The 5,504-nt window shown below is 47.9% G+C and overlaps 1 non-coding gene across 1 annotated transcript; it reads left to right on the top strand.

Moving 5' to 3' along the window:
* The first annotated feature begins 3,793 nt into the window (after positions 1 to 3,793).
* Positions 3,794 to 3,866, top strand: TRNAA-UGC (transfer RNA alanine (anticodon UGC)). The gene has a single exon. It is a non-coding gene; the product is annotated as a tRNA-Ala (tRNA).
* Positions 3,867 to 5,504: the final 1,638 nt, after the last annotated feature.

Genomic DNA, 5,504 nt, shown 5'->3' with positions numbered 1-5,504 from the left:
CTTAGGCAATGAGAAGGGTCTCCCTGTGTCTTCATAGATTCTGTTCCCATCATGTGTCCTCCATCAACAGAGCTTGCCTCATAAATTGGAATGTACCAGTTGGTGTTAGGATGTCTACATTTTCCAGAGTCACTGTCTAAGCCAGTTTAGGAAAGTCAAGTGCATAAATGACACACAGCGAAATTGTTTCCAGTGGTTCTTTATTTTCCAAGAGTAATCTTTCCGGTGAGCCCTTAATCTGACAGCTCTATTTATATAAAAGGCCTCTGCCAGGTAGGTTGACAGGCATGGGGCCATAAAGGAGTCATCGGTGTTTTTCTTCTGTTGGTCCTAATATTCTAGCCATAATACTCACAGTATGGGCAGAAAAGTGAGCGGGCTTGAGATATCTACTGCGGTGACACGCCGATTTCTCCGAGTGATGGGTTGTTCAATGCACCGGGGCTCAGGATGGAAAGGGTAGCCCTTGGTTTCAGTCTTGGGAGACTGTGAGCCCAGCAGAGCCAGCTGGACTGCTCACATAGAGAACCGTGAGGGAAGAAACGGGTGTTGTTTTGGGGGACGGTACAGCTCAGTGGTAGAGCGCATGCTTAGCACGCACAAGGTCCTCGGTTCAATCCCCAGTGCCTCCTCTAAAAATAAATAGATAAATAAATAATAAGCCTCATTACCTGCCCCCTCAAAGAAATGGGTGTTGTTTGAAGCTGCTGAGTTGGCGGTACTTTGTCAGGCATCAACAGAAAATTAATACAATAGATAATTTCTGTTTTTCTGCAACCAGAAACAGGGAGCAGAGCTGAACACTGTCCCAGCCTTTGGAATTACGTTTCTGGGAGTTCTTTTGGCTGCGACCAGCATTTCGCTTTTGAGACAAGACTGGTGTGAAAGCGTAAACTTGATATTTTGCCCTGTTTCCAATATACCCCAATCAGGAAGATCTCTACACCGCTCACTCTGAGATAAATAGAAACAAGCAGGGTCTTTACATCTTGCTCTAGTCCCTCACATAAACAGGATATTGAACGTATCCCAAAAAACTACTGTGAGTTTTATGAATATGATAATCAAGTAAGAAAAGTACTGGTTTCTCACTATGTACAGACTGCTGCAAATGTGGCGATGTGGTGATATTGCAGGGTGTGTGCGTGTGTGTGTGCATGTGTGTGGGTGCGTGTGTGGGGGGGTGCGTGTGTGTGTGTGCGTGTGCATGCTGTTCTCTTAAACATCTGTGCTTTATATTTGACGAATAATTGCTTCTGAAGTCCAACCCTCTTGCACTGTTTGCCAACAAACTTGGCATTTTCCTTCAAAATACTTCGCCTCTGGGTCTTCCTTTGATGCTCGACACATTTTTTTCCCAAAGTCCTTGCTGTTGGCATTTTCTGCATCTGTTTTTTCCCCCACCATTTTAGATTTTATTCTGGGTTAACTGAGAACCAGAGTCCTCATATGTCTTATCATCCCTGTAGTTAAGGTTTGCTGTGCACGCTCTAAATGAGAGGGCCGTGGAATTCTCTCCTTTTCCAAATTTGTCATTTCTCAGTGCTCTCTGATAAAGTCCTGTTCCGTGTTGCAGTTACTCTAAGTTTGCAATCTCCCAGTCAGTCCAGTTTCTTCCAATAGATTAAGCAATTTTGGAGCTCAGTGCTGTCATGTGACTCATTCAGATAGGGCTCTCCAGCAGCTTACTTCCCAGTCTATAGCTGACTCTTTTTAAATAGCTTCATGGGGTTATAATTCATATGCCAGACCATCTAGCCAGGTAAAGCACACAATTAAATGTCTTTTACTGTGGTCACAGTTATGCGTCTATCGGTACAATGCATTTTATTTTATTTTGTTTGTGCTTTATTTATTTATTTAGTTAGTTCTGTATCTGCTTTTTTAATTGAAGTATAGTCAGTTACAATGTTGTGTCAATTTCCGGTGTACAGCATCATGTTTCAGTCATACATATACATACATATATTCCTTTTCATATTCTTTTTCATTATAGGTGACCACAAGACATTGAATATAGTTCCCTGTGCTCTACACTAGAAACATGTTTACCTATTTTATACACAGCCCAGCCCAGCCCCCTAACTGCTGGACCACTTCACTCAGTTCCACAAGAAAAGCTCCGACCTCTGCAGGCCGTCTGCAGGGGGACACTGGGAAGAGAGAGAAGCCACGGAGGGCTCCAAGTCCACCTTGGAGAGGTCCGGCTGATCCTGAATCTCCACATTTCACGTCCATGTGTCTTTCCTGATGGCCAGCCCAGGCTCGGGCTTCAGACCCACCACCAGACACAGAAGCAGCAGGTGTACATAAACTCTTTAACGGGTTCCTGTGGTTCTGTGAGGTCTACCCCTGTAATAAATTCTGCATTCTCCTCAAACATCCCTCCGATGGAGTTGTCACAGACGGAACCGTCGACTAGGCCTTGGGATGGCAGGGAGGCCAGGTCCAGTCTTCCAGTCAGGGTCTCCTGGTCTGAGGTTTCATGGGGAGCTTTGCACAGTAGGGAGCAAACTGTGCATGACGGGAGGACAGGGCAGCTACAGCCCAGGAAATGGTCCGGGGGTCAGGAAGGGCTCTGGGACACAGATGGGAGGGCCCCCAGCATGCAGGCAGGAGGAGGAGCTTAGCAAGGAGACGCCTGGGGAGGTGGAAGGACCCAGGAGGGTGGGTGTCAACGAATCCCTAGCGTCTGTCCTGCAGCTGGGCGGACGATCACATGACCTCATCCTTTCCCGGTAGTCAGAGCTCACTTGTCTCCATGGCAACCAGACAGGTGACACTTTGCCCTCTGTAGGCCCTTTTCAATGGTGCATCCCCATCCCTGAGTGGACACGTGTGGGCACTGGCGTTGACGAGCCGGGGTCTGTATGTGTCCCGGCTGCACCAGGACCACAGGGTGGTCTGAGAAGCTCTTTAACCCTCTGAGCCTCCATCTTGCCATCTCTAAATACATGTATCTGCATCACAAGGTTGGTGTAAGGGTTGGACACATGTGAAGCACTGAGCGCATGCCTGGCACATGGTTAAATGCTCAGAAAGTCTGATTCAGCCTTAGAAATCAAATGGGCTCCTGTTTGGTGCGTCTCCCTGGGAGTATGGTCCCTATTCAGCACCAGCCATCGGAGCCTCTCGCACACTCAGGCCCCCTCTCCTGCACATAACTCTTCCTTTAGTTTCTCCAGGGGCTTATCTGTGTTTCATCACCAAGGGCACTGAGGTGCGTTCTTTCGTTCTTTCTTTCCTTCTTTCTTCCTTCCTTCCTTTTTAACCTTAAAAAAATTCTCACCACATCTTTTTTTAGGTTTATATATTCATTTATTTGTTTTTTATTTGTATTTATTTTAACAGAGGTACTGGGGATGGAACCCAGGACCTCGTGCGTGCCAAGTATGCAGTCTACCACTGAGCTATGCCCTCCCCACACTGAGGTTCTTTCTTGAGCGCTGGCCTGAGCCACTGTCCTCTTGTTTGTCTTGACACCATGTGGACTCCTGAGCAGGACAGGCCCTCGCTCAGTTCTCGGGGGTTTCCACCCTGGTGTGGGAGTGCCATATGACCCAACATCAAGGGAGATCCCCAGCCCCACACTCACTAGGACAGCCCCTGGGGGACCCGTGTTTTCTAGACTGTGTTTCAGGTAAGAATTGCAGTCGTGTTCATCAGGAGGTAATGTAAGCTTATTTCACCTGCTCAGGTCTGTCGTTTTTTGTGTCCTCTCTCTTCTTCTTGGTGAGCCCGGCCAGAGGCTTATTGACCGTGTTTACCCTTTCAAAAAACCAGCTCTTGGTGGGGAGGGTATAGCTCAGTGGTAGAGCACTTGCTTTGCACGCATGAGGTCCTGGGTTCAATCCCCAGTGCCTCCATTAAATAAATAAATAAACAAACAAATAAATAAATAAACCTAATTACCTCTCCCCTCAATGCCCCCCCCCAAAAAACAAACAAAAGAATACAGCAACAAAGGTCTCCTGGATTTCTGCATTTCTCTGCTGTATCCCAGGCTGGCAGGCTATGGAAAACACTGATGCACAGGAGAGGGAGAAACAGATTAGGGCCCCCTCAGAAAGGGTGTCTTGGAACACCGGGAAAAAACAAACAGAAACACCACTTCCACCACCCCTATGGATGTGGCTACAGACAGGTGGCCCAGCTGTTATTTCTAAAACTCCAGGAAAGAGGGAGGCAGTCCAGGAAAAGTTGCAAACACGAATAGAGGTGGACGTGATAAAGTCTAGCCTTGGTCAAGAAATAGCCGGTTGGTTAGAGAATCTGGACCAGCAGGAGAGGCTGGGAAAATCAGCGTAAAGAGCTTGGGAAGTCAAGACGCCAGGCTGCCTACCCATCGCACCCTCGCGCCTGAAGGGTCTGAGACTCGCAGCATTCGCCAGACTGTCCTGGGGTTTGGGCTCACCTGGCCCCCTCGCTCCCTCCTGTGTCTCTGGACTGGTGAGCGGCTACAGCAGCCTCCGAGGGGTGTCACTGCTGGAACCCAGCGCCTGCCCCCCCGATCTGACACCCCCCATGCAGTGACCAGCGGCCCTTGGTGGTTTACACGTCTTCCCCCTGAAGCCTCCCTTTTAAACTAAAATGCACCGTGTCGATGACTTGCACACCCTTGTGTGGGTTGGCTGATCCAATCATTAATTATTATTAATTATAATTCTAATGTTATTAATATATGTTAATTACTATATTAATTAATATATCGGCTAACAATGTGATATAAACAGTGGAGTCACAGAAAGAACATATTTCTTTGTAGAGGTGGGGGGATGAAGTCCAAAATAATTTTATAAGTTTTCTTCCCCTTTTTGTTATCCTTCATGTGGCCCCTAAAACACAGAGCTAAAAATAAATAATCAGGAGGAATCATGTCAGCAAGATGGAGTAGGAAACCCCGACTCCTCCTCCCCTGCGAACACCCCTGTTCAATAGTAATTCATGGACAGATTCTCTTTTTGAGACATAAGAAACTAGTCTAAAGGATCCTGTACCCTGGGAGAACAGAAGTCAGGCTCGCTGAATTTGGGATGAGATTTGGGACACTCCCTCCCTGGAGAGTGCCAGCAATTAGGAAGAGACCCCCAGCTCCCAGCCTCACCCAGGGGAGTGAAGGGGGCTGGTTCGCGTGCTAGCACCTTAACCTTTCTGAGGGGTCTCCGGAGGACTGGATTCTGTCTTGCCAGTCTTGGCGTGCTGATGGGTCCAGTACAGTCTGACTGCATGGGGGAGCCCCAAGACGGGGAGCTTTGGCTGAGAGACCCCGCTGAGTCTCCCCTGACTTAGCACAGCAAACTGATGAGAAAATCCAGCTCCCAGCTTCCTCCTGGGAGACAAAGAGTTGACCTGTGCATCCAGCAGCCTGACTTCTCTGGGGCTGCCCTCAAAATAGCACCTGTCTCACCAGCCCCACTTCTGGGTATTTATCCAAAACAACTGAAATCAGGACCCTAAAGAAATTTCAAACCTAATGTTCATTGCAGCATTATTTACAATACCCG

This window comes from Camelus dromedarius, chromosome 29 (assembly GCF_036321535.1).
Source record: "Camelus dromedarius isolate mCamDro1 chromosome 29, mCamDro1.pat, whole genome shotgun sequence".
Lineage (NCBI taxonomy): Eukaryota > Metazoa > Chordata > Mammalia > Artiodactyla > Camelidae > Camelus > Camelus dromedarius.
The sequence above is the reverse complement of the archived record's forward strand: the minus strand, read 5'-3'. Positions and strand labels throughout refer to the sequence as shown.